Genomic DNA, 19469 nt, shown 5'->3' with positions numbered 1-19469 from the left:
CCTGTCTCATTGGAACGCACCTATGCAGAACACCACACAAATATCCCTTGAACATTTCCCACATTACTGCTGTATATTTCCCTGAGAACATCTGTTCCCAATTTATGCTTCCAAGTTCCTGCCTGATAGCTTTATATTTCCCCTTACTCAAATTAAACGCTTTCTTAACTTGTCTGTTCCTATCCTTCTCCAGTGCTATGGTAACAAAGATAGAATTGTGATCACTATTTCCAAAATACTCTCCCACTTGGAGACCTGACACCTGACCAAGTTCATTTCCCAATACCAGATCAAGTTCAGCCTCTTGTAGGCTTATCTACATATTGTGTCAGGAGACCTTCCTGAACACACCTAACAAACTCACCCCATCTAAACCCCCTGCTTTGGGGAGATGCCAATCAATATTTGGGAAATTAAAATCTCCCACCACAACAACCCTGTTATTATTACACCTTTCCAGAATCTGTCTCCTTATCTGCTCCTTGATGTCCCTTTTACTATTGGGTGGTCTACTAAAAATTGCCCAGTAGTTATTGACCCCTTCCTGTTTCTCATGTCCACCCACAGAGACTCAGTAGAAAATCCCTCCATGACTTCCAGCTTTTCTGCTGCTGTGACACAGTCTCTGATCAACAGTGCTATGCCCCACCTCTTTTGCCTCCCTCCCTGTCCTTTCTGAAATATCTAAAGCCTGGCACTCGAAGTAACCATTCCCGCCCCCGAGCTATCCAAGTCTCTTGACGGAAGATAGTGTTATAGGGAGGGGTATGGTGATAGTGTACCTTGTTTTATAGATGTTAAATTCAAAGCCCATTATCTCATATGCTTTGGCAAAGAAGTTGATGATGATTCAATATCTTAATGCACAAGTACACAAGGATTAACTATGTATATCAGTTCACTTCATGGAACCTCCATGCTACAAAGATAGTTATACATCCATTGTGTGAAAAAGAAAGAACAAATCATGTCAACAATAAAAAACGCGAAGAAAAACAATTCACAAAACATGAACCGCAGAGCCCCTAAAAGTAAATCAAGGAGGCAGGTTTAGCACTGAGGTGAGCGCTGATGGCTGCAGGCCACAGCTGCAGAGTTGGTTTATTGCTGCCCTTGCCATCTTTTTAACCTGACTCAGCACCTGAACTGGCTAAGCGTTGGTTCATTATCCACCCAAGCTGGAGCCTTGCCAAAATTTTGGTCCAGCTCCAATTCTGCCCCAGCAATGGCCCCTGCACCCATGTCTGCATTCTAGAACAGGCATTCCCAACCTTTTTTACACCATGGAACAATACCATTAAGCAAGGGGCCTGTGGGTCCCAGACTGGAAACCCCTTGTCTAGAGAGTTCAGTTTGCTCAATTATTTCAGGTTATCACAAAAATCCCAGGTTTTACAGGCAGTTCAAAGGCACACCTCCCAATGAGAAATTACAGGCTGTGAATTGCAGTGATCATAGTCCCAAAATGGTGTATTTGGAATAACTGTTAGTAGTTTTGTTAGCTACCAGAACAGCCTCACTGTGTTTAGCCATAGTCATCCTTGCTGTGTGTGAAAACCTTTCAGTGTTAACATTAGTACTCACACAATAACGTCTAGTCCTTAGTTATCTTGGTCTCCTTTGACACTGGGTCTATCAATGAATGAAACCATGCACAGACAATTTCCACTCTCCAAGATGAAGTTTGAGATCTGAATGTCAGGACCCTGATGGAGAATCCCAACAACAAAAGACATGAAAGTCATTCCATTATCATTGTGCAACAACTTAGGCACTTTGAGATTAATGTTGCAGTGCTGAGTGAGACACATCTGACAAGAAGATTTCTGCTGAAAATCAGAAGGTCCTCTTAAAAGCATTTTTTTTTTCAGAAAACACTTCACAGACCACCTGTCAGCCCCCAGCCTTTAGAAACCACAAAGTGATGACTTACGCTGCCATGGAGTTCCTAATAACTGCCATTCGTGAAGAAAGCTTTGTTTTCTTTATCCACAAGAGGAAGGATTGATTCAATGAAAATAAGACCATTAGATATAGGAGCAGAAGTAGGCCATTTGGCCCATCAAGTCTGCACTGCCATTCAGATATGGACTGATCCAATTCTTCCAGTCATCCCCACTCCCCTGCCTTCTCCCCATACCCTTTGATGCCCTGGCTAATCAGAACCTATCTATCTCTTCCTTAAATGCACCCAATGACTTGGCCTCCACAGCTGCTCGTGGGAACAAATTCCACAGATTTACCACCCTATGACTAAAGAAATTTCTCCACATCTCAGTTCTAAATGGATGTCCTTCAATCCTGAAGTTCTGCCCTCTTGTCCTAGACTCCCCTGCCATGGGAAATAACTTTGCCATATCTAATCTGTTCAGGCTTTTTAACATTCGGAATGTAACAAGGACAAGGACAACTAGAAGCATATAACTGCAGTCATAAGGAGTTACAAGATTAGAAGCTCAAACATCCAAATGTTTCTACAAGTTTCTGCATCTCTAAAGGAAGATGTCCCACAGAAATAAACATGACCCAACGAACATTTCCACTGCACAGAACAGGAAAAAGCTGTAGAAAGTTGTAAACTCAGCAAGCTCCATCATGGCACTTGCCTTCCCAGCACTGAGGACACCTTCAAAAAGTGATGTCTCAAAAATACAGCATCCATCATTAAGGACCAACATCACCCAAGACATGCCCTTTTCTTATTGCTACTATCAGGGGGTAGGTACAGGATCCTGAAGACACACAGACAACTTTTCGGGAACAACTTCTTCCCCTCTGCCATCAGATTTCAGAATGGACAATCAATCCATGAACATTACCTCACTATTTTTCCCCCTTTAAATTTATTTATAATCTATCTACATAAACACACACACACACACACACATATATATACAAAAATATAAAATACACATCGCATTATAATTTATAGTTTATTATTATTATAGATTGCAATGCTTTGCTGCTGCAGAACAACTAATTTCAGATATATGCCAGTGATATTAAACCTAATTCTGATTCTGATCTGGTAGATGTAAAGTGTAGCAACTAGAATTGGTCCTTCTACACTATATATGTAATTTGCAAAGCAAACACTCAGGGCTCCACACCTCAGAGAACCCAAAATGATCAGAATCAGGTTTCTTATCACTGACATGTCAGTTGTTTTATGGCAGCAGTACAATGGGTAAGCACATCAGTAAGAGAGCAGGATAGACTCAGTGGGATAGACTTGAGTGGGATAGACTTCCCACTCAAAGCCACACTCCAAAGACCTTCCCAACCAACACTCTGAACATATTGTGAGGACCTTTGACTCTGTTCCACAGCAACCTACTCAGGTCAGTCTTGCTGCCTCACCTGACTGCCAAGAAGTTGAGAAGTCCAACTTGAAATTAAAGCTACAAACCTTCAGAGAAGGTAGTATTCCTGCTGAAATACTGAAAAAAAGTGGCAGTGAAGATCCGCAACCATACATTCACAATCACATAATCCTCATCTAGACCAAGGGAAGGATATTCCGGGGAACATCAGAGACTCAGTAATCATGACCACCTACAAGAAAAGACACAAATCTAATACTCATCTGTCATAGAGGGAGTCAGTACCAGGATTTTCAACCATTTGCACACAGTGGCAGAAAACTGCATCCATCTAGAGGCATAGTGGTCATGATCTTTGCTGTATGAAAATTCTAAAAAATAAAGAGGGAGCGACACCTTCCTTTGACCTCACTAAAGCTTTTGATTACAGCTATTGCGAGGAACTGTAAAAGAACCTTCCTCAAATTTAGCTGCTCACAGTAATACATCTCCATCTTACATTTTGCTCCCCAATATCATGCAAGCCATGATACCAACCAGTGGGACTACAACAGAACTAATCTCAGTGAAGACCAGTACCAAGCTTGACTGCATCAATATTAAAGCAGTTTTCTCAATCTTTTTTGCAGCAAAATTAAACCTAATTTGTCGCAAACTTCTTGCAAGAGCAAACATAATTTTAAAAGTTAGTGGAAAACTTCATCCTACAATGACTCTACTCCAGACTCAATGTCATCTGGGCTTTACTAACTGGGCTGGAACATGCAGATGACACTTGGAGACCAAGTTTTAACAGATCATTAACTTGTTCACCATTTTGAGGAATATAGGGTAGCAAGAAAGGGGCTTAAGAAGGGGGTATGAGAAGGCCTTGGCGAGTAAGGTAAAGGAAAACCCCAAGGCATTCTTCAATTATGTGAAGAACAAAAGGTTGACAGGAGCGAAGATAGGACCAATTAGAGATAAGGGTGGGCAAATATGCCTGAAGGCTGTGGAAGTGAGCGAGGTCCTCAATGAAGACTTTTCTTCAGTATCCACCAATAAGAGGGAACTTGATGACGGAGGAATAGTACTGGAGGATTAGAGGGAAGCGAATGTTGTTCCCTTGTTCAGAAAAAGTAGTAGGGATAGTTCGGGTAATTATAGACCAGTGAGCCTTACATCTGTGGTGGGAAAGCTGTTGGAAAAGATTCTTAGAGATAGAATCTATGGGCATTTAGAGAATCATGGTCTGATCAGGACAGTCAGCATGGCTTTGTGAAGGGCATATCGTGTCTAACAAGCCTTGATAGAGTTCTTTGAGGAGGTGACCAGGCATATAGATGAGGGTAGTGCAGTGGATGTGATCTACATGGATTTTAGTAAAGCATTTGACAAGGTTCCATACAGTAGGCTTATTCAGAAAGTCAGAAGGCATGAGATCCAGGGAAGTTTGGCCAGGTGGATTCAGAATTGGCTTGCCTGCAGAAAGCAGAGGGACCTGGATGTAGAGGTAGAAGGGTGGACAAGTTTGCAGACGACACAAAGGTTGGTCGTGTTGTGGATAGTGTTGAGGATTGTCGAAGATTGCATAGAGACATTGATAGGATGCAGAAGTGGGCTGAGAAGTGGCAGATGGAGTTCAACGCAGAGAAGTATAAGGTGGTACACTTTGGAAGGACAAACTCCAAGATAGAGTACAAAGTAAAGGCAGAATACTTGGAAGTGTGGAGGAGCAGAGGGATCTGGGGGTACATGTCCACAGATCCCTGAAAATTGCCTCACAGGTAGATAGGGTAGTTAAGAAAGCTTATGGAGTGTTAGTTTTCATAAGTCAAGGGATAGAGTTTAAGAGTTGCGGGATAATGATGCAGCTCTATAAAACTCAGGTTAGGCCACACTTGGAGTACTGTGTCCAGTTCTGGCCGTCTCACTATAGGAAGAATGTGGAAGCATTGGAAAGGGTACAGAGGAGATTTACCAGGATGCTGCCCAGTTTAGAGAGTAGGCATTATGATCAGAGATTAAGGGAGCTAGGGCTTTACTCTCTGGAGAGAAGGAGGATGAGAGAAGACATAATAGAGGTGTACAAGATATTAAGAGGAATAGATAGAGTGGACAGTCAGTGCCCCTTCCCCAGGGCACCACTGCTCAATACAAGAGGACGTGGCTTTAAGGTAAGAGGTGGAAAGTTCAAGGGGAATATTAGAGGAATGTTTTTTACTCAAAGTGGTTGGTGTGTGGAATGCACTGCCTGAGTCAGTGGTGGAGGCAGATATACTAGTGAAATTTAAGAGACTACTAGACTGGTATATGGAGGAATTTAAGGTGGAGGGTTATATGGGAGGCAGGGTTTAAGGGTCGGCACAACATTGTGGGCCAAAGGGCCTGTGCTGAGCTGTATTGTTCTATGTTCTATAGCATTGAAGAAGTTATGACTTAGACTCAAAATCTACAAGGCAAATGTCCTCTACGAATAAATCCTACTACGCCACACTGCCTTCTCTTTATGAAGGCTCTCGCTGAGATGCTAGAAAAGAAATCACTTTGCAATTTTCAGGAGCCATCTCTCAATGAAACTTGACAATGGCCCCTAATGTGATTGGACTGGTACAAAACACATGACATTTTATTTTTTGAGATACAGTGCAGAAGACGCCCTTCCGGCCCTTTGAGTCACACCACTCAGCAATCCCCCCCACCAACTTAATCCTACCGAGCCTAATCACAGGACAATTTACCACGGCAAATTAACCAACCAGTAATCTTTGGACCATGGGAGGAATCCAGAGCACCCGGAGGAAACCCACACAGTCACAGGGAGAATGTACAAACTCCTTACAGCCAGCAACTGGAATTGAACCTGGGCCCCGATACTGTAAAGTGTTGTGCATTTGGACAGCAGTGAGTATTTAGCACTTCTTATCGATGCACCGAACCTGGATGCATCATAGCTTGGCACGGCAAACCCTCTGTCTGTGACTATAAGAAACTTCAGTAAGTTTTGGACATACTTGAGACCAAGATTGGGAACCAGCCTCTCTCTCCATGGACTTTCTACTTCTCACTACCTCAGTAAAGCAGCCAGCCTAGTCAAAGCCCCCACCCAGACCATTCTTTCCTCTCCATTGGGCAGATATAAAAGATTGCAAGTATGTACCACCAGGCTCAAGAACAGCTTCAACCCTGCTGTTAGACAACTATTGAAGGCTTCACTAGTACAATAAAATGGACTCAGCCCCACAATCTACCTTGTTGTGATCTTGCATCTTACTGTCTACGTGCATTACAATTTCTCTGTAGCTCTTATATTTTATTCTCCGTTTTGTTAGTGTTTTACCCTGCGCTGCCTCAATGCCCTGTGATATGTATGAACAATGTCCAAGATGAGCTTTCCACTGCATCTCACAGAATGTGACAATAAGAAACCAATTTCCATTACAACTCCACTCATCTGTCCCATCAGGCACTCCATTTCTCATCTGTCGAAGAGTCTGGTGTTCACCTGTGCCATGCCAGTCATGCCAGACATCTCAGAGCCCACAAAACTAGAGTGCAAGCAAGTAATCCACAATCCCAAGAGAATGTGTAAGAAGGAATTGAATTACATAAAATATAAACTTAATAATCAGTATGCAGTATAGTATGTTTAAGGAGACCAGCTTTACTTCTCACATGTACAATGAAAAATACAGCGAAATGCATCGCTTGTATCAAATCAGCGAGGATATTACTGGGCAACCTGCAGGTGTCAGCACTATCATAGTGTGTCCACAACTCAGAAACCCTAACTGTATGTGTTTGAAATGTGGGAACAAACTGGAGCACCCAGACGAAACCCATGTGGCCACGAGGAGAATGTACAAACTCCTTTCAGACATTGATGGGAATCAAACCCTGATCTTTCAGCTGGTGTTGTTATGGTGTCACACTAACTGCTACACTGAGCTGCCCTGTGTTTATGTGGATGTAAATCTAAAGATGGGTCATGAAATATCTTAACTGTAGACTGTGGAAATTACCCTATTTTACATGTAATTTTTCAGAGTTCAATCTCTCTGAAGAGCCCGAAGAATCCTGTATCTCTAAATAAATTTTTAAAAAATAGTAATTGCAGTAGTCTGCAATGTTTCCTAGCCTTCCTATGTAATTTACACTAATTTCAGCATTTAATGTTACCCCTGTAAAATGAATACTAAAGTAGGGAGACCATGCTTACCTTATAAAAAACTTATTATCACTACTAGATTGAAAAAGCTGGTATAAATTCAACAAGGAGCTTTTGGTTGATTTAGTTCTTTTTATATCTCAAGGTCACAGGACAATTCCTTCACTGCCAGAATATTGTACCTTGTAGCTCAGATAGCCTTCAAGGGGATATCAGCTTCCACCGATATGGAACAGCTGTGGAAGTATATTTTATTTAACTCAAGGAAAATTTATCAATTCATTTAAATGAGTTTTGAGAATCCATGGCCCTGGTTTGGTCAGCAGAATGACCAAATAAGCATGAAGTATAGTCTCTCAGTTGGTATACTACTGAATGTTCTCTGGCTTAGACAGCTAAAATCGTTTGCTCTGATTTTGCTGCAGTGCCCATAAATAATTCATTTGTCTAGCTATGGATCAAGCATATATGTTTGCTTTCTTAACATGTCCCAGTTTTCTTGTTCTAATGAAATTCACTATCTTAAAAAGAATATCTTATACTCTTACCTCAGCATTAATCCGTTAATCAAGATATTTTCCCTATGGTGAAGTGCAAGATTCAAGTGGAAATCCTAATGGATGTGCATTCTGCTTTTCTTGTTAGACACCGTGCAATTGTGAACAAGCCCTTCTGGTTACAAAAGCTATACCAGATATTAGTCCAGTAAGTCTTCATATTAACATCCTTCCTTAAATGAACCCCAATACTTTATCTGTGTTGTCACTAATATCCAATATAATTGACAAATTATCTCTTTACTTTTGTGTTCATTTCTCCTATCACTTAGCATCTTAGGATGTGGTTTACAATGTTAAAAATGCTATACAGTCGGCCCTCCTTATTCACAGGGGATTGGTTCTGGGACCCCCCCGCGGATACCAAAAAGTGCAGATGCTCACTTCCCTTAGTTAACCTGTCTCAGTGTGGTGGACTTTAGGACCCGGCAGAGCTCCAGACCTTATTTAACCTGTCTCAGTGTGGTGGACTTTAGGACCCGGCAGAGCTCCAGACCTTATTTAACCTGTCTCAGTGTGGGGGACTTTAGGACCCGGCGGAGCTCCAGACCTTATTTAACCTGTCTCAGTGCGGTGGACTTTAGGACCCGGCAGAGCTCAGGACCCATGGCCTGCAGTGTTTCTGTTCCGTTGATGGAAAACGATCACGATTGAAAATAAAGTGGAAATAATAAAGTGATCAGAAAGAGGTGAAACACCATCGGTCATTGGAAAAGCATTAGGCTGCAGTCGGTCAACAATCAGAACAATTTTAAAGGATAAAGTGACAGTAATGGAGCATGTGAAAGGCCCTGTCCCGATGAAAGCTACAATTATTACTAAGCAACGCAGTGGTTTAATTATTGAAATACATATGTTTCTTAAGTGTTTTATATGCATAGAAAGGTAAAATATATACTATATACTAAGACAAATGTTTGACTAACTGATGCTAAATAATACCGGATGTACCTGTTCCAACTTACTTATAATACCTAATGCAAAGTAAATGCTATGTAAATAGTTGTTATACTGTATTGTTTAGGGAATAATGACAAAAGAATAAAATCTGTACATGCTCAAACAATGAGCGCTGGAGAGAGAACTTCTGTTATTTTTTCAATCCTGATCTGCGGTAACCTACGCACATCCTCCTGTGTACTTTAAATCATCTCTAGATTACTTATAATACCCAATACAGTGTAAATGCTATGTAAATTGTTGTTATATTGTTTAGGGAATAATGACAAGAAAAAAATTCTGTACATGCTCAAGCAACAAGTGTTGGAGAGAGAACTTCCGGGTTTTCCCAGTCTGCAGTTGGTTGAATCTGCGCATGCGGAACCCGTGGATAAGGAGAGCTGACTGTATATTTCCTAGTCAGTGTTATTGATTGCAAGATGGTTGGAGTATAAAGCCTTGCCAGTGGGATCTCATCTAATGTACTGTCTACAGTTGTTAGAGTTACAGACTACTACACCTCTGAAACAGGCCCTTTGGCCCATTTACTCCATGCTTACCTGATCTTCTGCTTAGTCCCATCTACTGACACCCAAACCATATCCCTCCAACTTCTTCCATCCATGTAGCTATCCGAACTTCTTTTAAGTGTTACCATTGAATCCACATTTAACAATTCCACTGGCAACTCATTCCACATTTCCATTACCCTCTGAATGAAGAAGTTTCCCCTTAAATTCACCTTAAATATTGTACCTTTCACTCTATGAGCTCTAGTTCTTGTCTCACCCAACCTAGAGGGGAAATACCTGCCTGCATGCATTTACCCCATCTATACCCCTCATAATTTTGTATACTTACAAGATCTCCCCTCATTTTCCTGTGCTCCAGGGAATAAAGTCCTAATCTATTCAACCTTTCCCTATAACTAAGATTCTCAATTCCCAGCAATATACTTGTAAATTTTAACTTCTCTCTCTCTCAAACTTATTGATATATTTACTGCAGGTAGGCAACCAGAACTGCACACAATACTCTAAATTAGGCCTCATCAATACCTTGTACAACTGCAACATAACACTAATTCCTGCTCTCAGTACATTGATTTATGAGGGCCAATGTTGCAAAAGCTGTCTTTACCTGCGATGCCACTTTCAAAGAATTATGAGTCTTATAATTCCTAGATCTCTCTGTTCTACCCCACATCTTAGTGCCCTACCATCAACGTGTAGGTCTTAACTTAGTTTTACTTCCCAAATTCTCTGTAAAATTCCATCTACCATTTCTCAGCCAATTTTTCCAGCTGGTCAAGATCATATTATAAGCTTTGATAGCCTTCTCTGCTGTCCCCTATGCCCCCAGCTCTGGAGTCATCCACAAATTTGTTGATCCAGTTTACCACATTATTATCTAAATTATTAATGTAGATGATAAACTACAGTCCCTGCAGAACACCACCAGTCACAGGCCTCCAATTAGAAAGCCAACCCCCTACTACCCTCTGAATGGCTTCTCCCCCAAAGCTAGTGCTGGATCCGGGCAATTTTGTGTGATGAGAGACCAAGGTGAGGATGGTTATCCCAAACGCTGGAGTATCCGAGACTAGAATCAAGGTATGATCCAAAACTGAAATGATGACAGGGTTCTGAACTAAATGCTCGACGAGAATCCAAACCTGATCTGTCGATTGAGCACCAAACCTCTGTTCAGATGCTCTTTAAATGTTAACATTGAAATATTAAATATTAAGACTTGAATCTTTAAAGGGGCCACACCAGCTATCTATATTCGATAGAGTTAGAGTGTCTAGATTCCAGAAGCTGGTCCAGTTGTCTGCGTGTCATAACAGGAACCCCCTCCTGATGGCCCCGGTTGTTCAGAGAGGCAATGATGGTAGTCATGGATGAGAGCTGGATCCAAATTGTCCCTTTCAGGAACCCAGCATTGTTCCTCAGTTCTGAATCCTTCCCAGTCCGCAAGGAACAGCTGAACACTCTGAACAGTTCATGAATCTTCCCATGGTGAAAACCTGTTCCCCATCGATAAACCTGAGTGGCAGCGGGACTGATGGTGGTGGGGCTAAAAGATCAGTGGTCACAGGTTTTAATTTGAAAATGAGGCAAGTGGGATTGATTCTGAGGTTCTTGGGGAGTTGGAAGATGTAAGCCACCAGATTTACTTTCTTGAGAATCTTGAAGGGTCCAATGAACTTGGGTGCCAATTGCCTAGACTCCATCCAGAGAGGCAAATCCTGAGTCAACAGCCTAATCTGTTGCCCATGCTATAAAACTGGTCCTTATCTTCTCTTGGGTAGCCTTAATTTCAGCCGTCCAGGTAGATGCTAACAAGATCTCTCTTGCCCTAATCCATTTCTCCTTATAGCGTCGGATGAGATCATTGGTTGCAGGAACCCTAACCTTGGCCTTCTGCTCAGGGAAAAGTGACAGAGAATATCCAAATTGGCATTCTAAAGGGGTCATCCCATGCGCTGAATATCATGAAGTGTTCTGGGCGATTCCTACCCACATCAAATGATCATACCACTTGGCTAGTCTTTCAAAGGCTAGGCATCTTAGGGTTCATTCCAAATCTTAGTTCACCCACTCTGTCTAGCGATTGGACTGCAGGTAAAACCCAGAGGAAAGACTCACTGTTGCATCAATCAGCTTACAGAATGATGTGATTTGCAGACCACAATCCAACACATGTCCATCAGAAATCCGTGGATCCTGAAGACCTGATGAAGGACAATTCCACTCATATTTGCTGCAGATGGAAGTCTGTCCAAGGCAATGAATTTGTTGGCCTTCGAAAAATGATCCTCAATTACCATGGTAATGGTTTTCTGCTTAGAAGGAGGAAGACCCATCACAAAGTCCATGGAGGTGTGAGCCAATGATCTGTCCTGAACAGGTAAGAGATGAAGGAGCCCTTGAGGTTAGGTGCAGGGCTCCTTGTTCCAAGCGCACACTTTGCCTGCCTGCACATATTGACGGACCTCCCTTGCCATTCCAGGCCACAAGGATCCTGGCAATCCCTGGTCATTCTCAATGCATGACCACATTGAAGAACCTGAGCCCCGACAGAACTAGGAACAAACAGCCAACCTGGAGGGCCGTTCTGAGGAATCTCCTCTTGTGCCTGGGCCTTGTAAACAAATGTGTTGACTCCCCAACAAATTGGCACTATCACCTTGGCTTGGGGCAAAATGGTAATTGGCTACTCCCTTTGTTCAGGTTCATAAAACTCATGGGACAAGGCATCTGATTTCTGGTTCTTTTACTCCAGTCAATAGGTCAGGATGAAATTAAAGTGGTAAAGAAAAAACACCACTTGGCCTGTTTGGAATTCAGTTTCTTGGCCTCCTGAATATAAGCCAGGTTCTTGTGGTCTGTCCTTGGCCCCCTCAAGCCAGTGACACCATTCGTCTAAAGCCAACTTGACCGTGAGCGGCTCTCTATTCTGATGTTGTAGTTTACCTCTGCTGAGGGTAGCTTTCTGAGAGTGCCAGTTTATTGTCCTCAGGTGTCCATTGAGACAACACTGCACCCACTCCAACGTCCGAGGCATTACCTCTACAATGAAGGGATGGTTGATAAGGTTATCAAAGATGTGATAACAGCACATTTGGAAAGAGGTGAAATCATCGGACAAAGTCAGCATGGATTTGTGAAAGAAAAATCATTTCTGACGAATCTTATAGAATTTTTTGAAGATGTAACTAGTAGAGTGGATTGGGGAGAGCCAGTGGATGTGGTATATTTAGATTTTCAAAAGGCTTTTGACAAGGTCCCACACAGGAGATTAGTTTGCAAACTTAAAGCACACGGTATTGGGGGTATGGTATTGATGTGGATAGAGAATTGGCTGGCAGACAGGAAGCAAAGAGTGTGAGTAAACGGGACCTTTTCGGAATGGCAGGCAGTGACTAACGGGGTACCGCAAGGCTCAGTGCTGGGACCCCAGTTGTTTACAATATATATTAATGATTTAGACGAGGGAATTAAATGCAGCATCTCCACGTTTGCGGATGCCACGAAGCTGGGCGGCGGTGTTAGCTGTGAGGAGGATGCTAAGAGGATGCAGGGTGACTTGAATAGGTTAGGTGAGTGGGCAAATTCATGGCAGATGCAATTTAATGTGGATAAATGTGAGGTTATCCACTTTGGTTGCAAGAATAGGAAAACAGATTATTATCTGAATGGTGGTTGATTAGGAAAAGGGGAGATGCAACGAGACCTGGGTGTCATTGTACACCAGTCATTGAAGGTGGGCATGCAGGTATAGCAGGCGGTGAAAAAGGCAAGTGGTATGTTGGCATTCATAGCAAAAGGATTTGAGTACAGGAGCAGGGAGGTTCTACTGCAGTTGTAGAAGGCCTTGGTGAGACCACACCTACAGTATTGTGTGCAGTTTTGGCCCCCTAATCTGAGGAGAGACATTCTTGCCATAGAGGGAGTACAGAAAAGGTTCATCAGATTGATTCCTGGGATGGCAGGACTTTCATATGAAGAAAGACTAGATCGACTAGGCTTATATTCACTAGAATTTAGAAGATTGAGGGGGGATCTTATTGAAACGTACAAAATTCTAAAGGGATTGGACAGGCTAGATGCAAGAAGATTGTTTCCGATGTTGGGGAAGTGCAGAACGAGGGGTCACAGTTTAAGGATAAAGGGGAAGCCTTTTAGGACCGAGATGAGGAAAAACTTCTTCACACAGAGAGTAGTGAATCTGTGGAATTCTCTGCCACAGGAAACAGTTGAGGCTGGTTCATTGGCTATATTTAAGAGGAAGTTAGATATGGCCCTTGTGACTAAAGGGATCAGGGGTATGGAGAGAAAGCAGGTACAGGGTTCTGAGTTGGATGATCAGCCATGATGATACTGAACGGCGGTGCAGGCTCGAAGGGCCAAATGGCCTACTCCTGCACCTATTTTCTATGTTTCTATGCAACCAAAATGGGAGCTGTTGTGAACTACTGTGTGAGTTCTATGAAAGCAGTCTCCACTTTCGACATCCAAACAAAAGGGGCCGTAGATCTCCTGCTTAGTGCTGTCAGTGGAGCCGTTACTGAGTTGAAATTTCTGATAAACTTTCAGCAAAAGTTGGCAAATCTCAGGAATCACTGGATTTGTTTCACATTGGATAGTTGTGGCCAGTCTCTGACTGCCTGTGTTTTACTAGGGCCCATCTTGAGATTGTCATTAGAGATGACAAAACCCAAAATTGAAATGGTGGTTACATCAAATTCAGACTTCTCCAGCTTGGCACAAAGTCCATGAGCAAGAACGTTTTTTAGGATATCTCTGATGTGAGCAATGTGCTCCTCCATGGATTTCAAGAAAATTAGATTGTTGTCCAAGTAGATGAAGGTGTACTTATGGAGAGCTTCCCGGAACGCATCGTTCATAAAGGCCTGGAAAACCTCTGGCACGTTTACAAAGCTGAAGGGCACGACCAGGTACTGATTGTGCCCTGTTGGTGTGTTGCACACTATCTTCCACTCATTACCCTCCTTTATGTGAACCAGATTGTAGGCACTCCACAAGTCTAGCTTCGAGAATACTCTTGTCCCTTGGAGGATCTCAAAGGCAGTGTTCATAAATGGAAGAGGATAATGATTCTTGACAGTTATGTGATTCAGCCCTCTATAATCAAAGCATGGCTGCAGGCTCCAGTATGAAGAAGAAGCCAGCACCAGATGGAGGGCCAAATGAATCCCAGGGCAAAAGCCTCCTTTATATACTCCTCCATAGCACCTCTCTCTGGGCCTGTGAGCGTGTAATCAACCCCGTGGAGGAGAAGTTCCAGCGGTAGATCTATAGCACAGTTGTAGGGTCAGTGCAATGGAAGAGTCAAGTTTTTCCCTTGCCTCAGAACTCTTCCAAATCCTTGTAGATGGAAGGGACTTCTACTAGCTTGAGTGCTGCAATTATACCTGAAACTTCCTCCAAGGACACTCCTGAGGCTCCTCAGACAGCTGGGTGATTTGGCAGTCCCCAGAGTCTCCTCAATAAGTTCACAAGAGTCTTTAGTGAAAACAGACGCCAAATCCTCGTCGGTATCCTCATCCGCAAGACCAGTGTCTGCTACCAGATCTGCTTGGAATGAAGCAGACGGCCATCGGCAACAGTTAGGGGCATGGGCAGACTCAACTCCTGCAGCTCTATGTTGAGCTGGTGGGTGGTTCCCAAGTCCAGGAAAGTTACAGCTGCCCAGGGTCCAGAAAAGCATTCACCTCTTGTCAGTTCTTACGACAAAATCCGTGAGGTTGAGTGTGGCAGCTGCTACTGTCACAGCCCTCCCAACCCCAGGTGGACTTAATTGCTTTGGTCATTCAGCCTGCAGGCGACTGGTTTCCCTGCAGAATTAGTAGCAACCTCGACTTCAACACTGGAAGCTGTCGTTGGTGGCAATTCTTACGCAGTCAGTTTCCATGGCTCAACATGATGCAGAGCACGGAACTGGCTGGTCATTGTCCAAGGTCAGGGCATGGACCTGCAGTGCTTTGACGTCACGCTCGGGCTCGCCCTCTTCGACTTCTTGAGTTAATCTTACTCTTGCTCTACCAGGCAGGATGGACTGATCAGTCAGAGCCTCTAAATTCTCTATCAGATCCCCTAAGGCAAGTGCCTTGGAGTGTGCGGCAGTACAGAGTGACCAAGGCCTCCCTATTCAAGCCACTCTTTTGGGTCAAAGTCCAAAATTCAAACGCGTAGTTGGCTGCTGACCGACTGCCCTGACACACCTTCATCAGAGGCTCCGGGGCTCAATTCGCACTGCCAGGATGATGGAACACTCTCCTCAAGGTGGCCATCAATTCCTCTGAACCCAAGCAAACTGCCGACCTTCTCACCCAATGCACATTGGCCCAGGCCAGGGCTTTCCCAGTCAGAAGAGAGATTATGAAGCCTGCCAATTAGCAGGGTGGCCTGAATCTTTAAAGGGGTCATAAATTCACAGTTGGGAGTATGTTGTAATAGATTTTGCCCAGTTCCATAATGGGCATTCCCACAATGGACATTCTGCTTAACCCTAAGCAACACACACAAACTGCTGGAGAAACTCAGCAGGCCAGACAGCATCTATGGAAAAAAGTACAGTCGATATTTTGGGCCGAGACCCTTCAGCAGGACTGAAGAAAAAATGCTGAGGTGTAGATTTAAAAGGTGGGGGAGGTGAAAAAGAAAAGCACAAGGTGGCAGGTGAAACCGGGACAGGGAGGGATGAAGCAAGGAGTTGGGAAGATGATTGGTGAAGGAGATGCAGGCTGGAGAAGGAGCTGTCTGATAGGAGAGGTCTGAAGGCCATGGAAGAAAGAAAAGGAGGGAGGAGTACCAGAGGGAGGTAATGGGTGGGCAAGGAGATATGGTGAGAGAGGGGAAAGGGGAGGGAAATGGTGAAGGAGGGAGGGGGGCATCGCTGGAAGTTTGAGAAATCGAAGTTCATGCCATCAGGTTGGAGGCTACCCAGATGGATATAAGGTGTTGTTCCTCCAGTCTGAGTGTGCTCACATTGTGACAGTAGAGGAGGCCTTGGATTGACATATCAGAATGGGATTTGGAAGTGGAATTAAAATGGGTGAGGGGGGAAGGAAAAGATGTGCTTGGTGTTGGGATCTTGTTTGTGGTGGCAGAAGTTCCAGAGAATTATGTGCTGGACGTGGAGGCTGGAGAATGGTAGGTGAGGATAAGAGGAACCCTAACCCTGGTAGTGTGGCAGGAGGATGGGGCAAGCAAACATTTGTGAAATGGAAAAGATGTGGTTCAGGGCAGCACTAAGGTTCTGTCATCTCCAATGGGATCCCACCACCAAGCTTTCCCTCTCTCAACTTCCTGCTTTCCACAGGGATTGCTTCCCACACAATTCCTTTGTCCATTCATACCTCCCCACTGATCTCCTTCCTGGCACTTATCCTTCCAAGTGGAACATGCTACACCAGCTCCTACACCTCCTCCCTCACTACCATTCAGGGCCCCAAACAGTCCTTCCAGGTGAGGCAACACTTCACCTGTGAGTCTGTTGGGGTCATGTATTGTGTCCGGTGCTCCATGTGGCCTCCTGTATGTCAGTGAGACCCGAGGTGGATTGGGAATCTGTTCCGCTGACCACCTACGCTCTGTCTGCCAGAAGAAAGAGGATCTCCCTGTGGCCACCTATTTTAATTCCACCGCATTCCCATTCCTACTGTTGCAATGAGGCCACACTCAGGTTGGAGGAACAACACCTTATATTCTGTCTGGATTGAACATCAATTTCTCAAACTTCCGGTAATGACCCCCACCTTCCTTCTCCATTCCTCATCCCCTTTCCCCTCTCTCATCATATCTCCTTGCCTGTCCATTGCCTCCCACTAGAGCTCCTCCCACCTTTCTTTTTTCCATGGACTTCTGTCCTCTCCTATCAGTCGTCCGTTTCTTTAGCCCTGTATTTCCTTCACCAGTCAACTTCTCTCTCTCCCTCTCCCTCCCCCTCTCCCTCCCCCTCTCCCTCCCCCTCTCCGTCCCTCTCTCCCTCCCTCTCTCCCTCTCACCTATCACCTTGTGTTTCTCTCCTCCCCCACCTTTTACATCTACTCCTCAGCTTTTTTTTTCTCCAGTCCTGTCGAAGAGTCTCAGCCCAAAACATCAGTTGTACCCTTTTCCATAGATGCTGCCTGGCCTACTGAGTTCCTCCAGCATTTTGTGCGTGTTGCTTGGATTTCCAGCATCTGTAGGTTTTCACGAGGAAATCTGCACAGAATATCCAAAGAATCGCTTCTTCAAAATCTTTTTGCCTCTTACTCCAGGTGCCAACTCGTGCTTACTGAAAGTTTTGGACTCTGGATTTATTTGCCTTGAATACGATGTAAGTGACTGACTGCTGGGATGAGGGACTGATCCACTAAGGAGGATTGATCTTTCTTCACTGAAGTTTAGAAGAATCACACTGAACCATCAGAGCATGGTAGATAGAGTTACGACATAGACCCTGAAAGACAATGCCTCAAACTACAGTTTTTTGAATTGGAAGGTCAGAGACTCAAATTAATTTAGGTCTGAGATGAGGCAAGTTTCTTTGTAGAAAAGTTGGTATTTGTTTGGAACTTTAAATCCCAAATAGATGGACGTGGTTAGTCATTGTCAGGTGTCAACGTGGAGATAGACATTTAAGGTCCATATAAAGAGATCCAATGCAAAAGTGACCTTGGAATACTGGAAAAGTAATTATCAGACTGAATAGCAGAGCAGTCGTAAGGAGTATTCTTACGGTATTGCAGGTTTTTCTCAGTTTTCCACCATTTTCCACTATTCACAATGCATTTCAGGTGCAATGAAAAAATAGGCTGTTAACTCAACAGACTTCAGTGATGCTTCAAGCCCTCAGTACCCAACATTTATATACATTCCTTTTTAGCATTAATAATTACATATCAATTAACTGAGATAATTATGGGTGATTATTTTTCAGCCCAGTGTCTGCGCCACTAGTGCTCTTTTAAAGTCAGCTGTGTCTGGTTGCACAGAGCAGGAACCTAATTTAGATTCACATGGTTGTAGCTGAATCAAGGTAAAGAATCACAGGTGTCTTAACAAAATTTCCCATTGGCCCATGCAAGAATGTATTAAGACACAGAATTTAAGATTTTTTGAAATGGAGGTGTAACCAATAAAGAGGCAGAGCATTTTGAAAAGAATTCCAAAGCTTGTAGCCTAAATTGCTTGTTGTTTGTCAGTAACGGTGAAGAGATGAATCTGGACAAACTGACAGCTAGTGAGCTATTCCGAAGAAACATTAACTTGTATCTCTGTAAGTTGGGAATGTGCTGGAGATCAGATGCATGAATATCTGACCTCTTTCTCTATCCCTGTGTTGGAGGGTTGAGTGATTTATATATGATCTCACCTCTATGTCAGCTCTAGTAGGTACATCTGGTGTAATCTTCTTTTGAATGAATTTGTCGAGCTTTAACCAAAGAGCAGGAATAGCTGAGGTGTTTATTGTTTTTCCTTTATTTCAATTAATATTTGTGTCAATGTCAGCTGTGTTTAACAACAGATCTGCTTAATGTGGGTCAGGATTTGTGTATTATTGCCTGAGGAAAATCAGGAGTGCATTGGAGAATCAGAATCAACTTTATCTCTGTCTTATAAGACATGAAATTTGTTTTTTTTTTCAGTAATGCTTCAGTGCAAAAACATAAAATTACTATAAATTACACAATAAAAATGTTAGTGCAAAAATAATGAGATAGTTCACCTTCCAGCTTGTAATCCCTCCTTCCTCCCCTCCCCATACCTTTTTCTTCTGCCAACTTCCCAGTCCTTTCCAATCTTGAAGAAGACCCAAAGGTTGACTGTTTATTCCTCTCCATAGATGCAGCCCAATCTGCTGAGTTCCTCCAGCATTTTGTGTGTGAGGCTGTGCTCAATAATGGAAGAGAATTGAGATTTGAGAAGGGCTAGAGGTAGTTACTGACACGAGGAAGGAAAAAGAACACAAGAATGAGAATTCCCAAAG

This window comes from Hypanus sabinus, chromosome 22, assembly GCF_030144855.1.
Source record: "Hypanus sabinus isolate sHypSab1 chromosome 22, sHypSab1.hap1, whole genome shotgun sequence".
NCBI classification, from domain to species: Eukaryota; Metazoa; Chordata; class Chondrichthyes; order Myliobatiformes; family Dasyatidae; genus Hypanus; species Hypanus sabinus.
The sequence above is the reverse complement of the archived record's forward strand: the minus strand, read 5'-3'. Positions refer to the sequence as shown.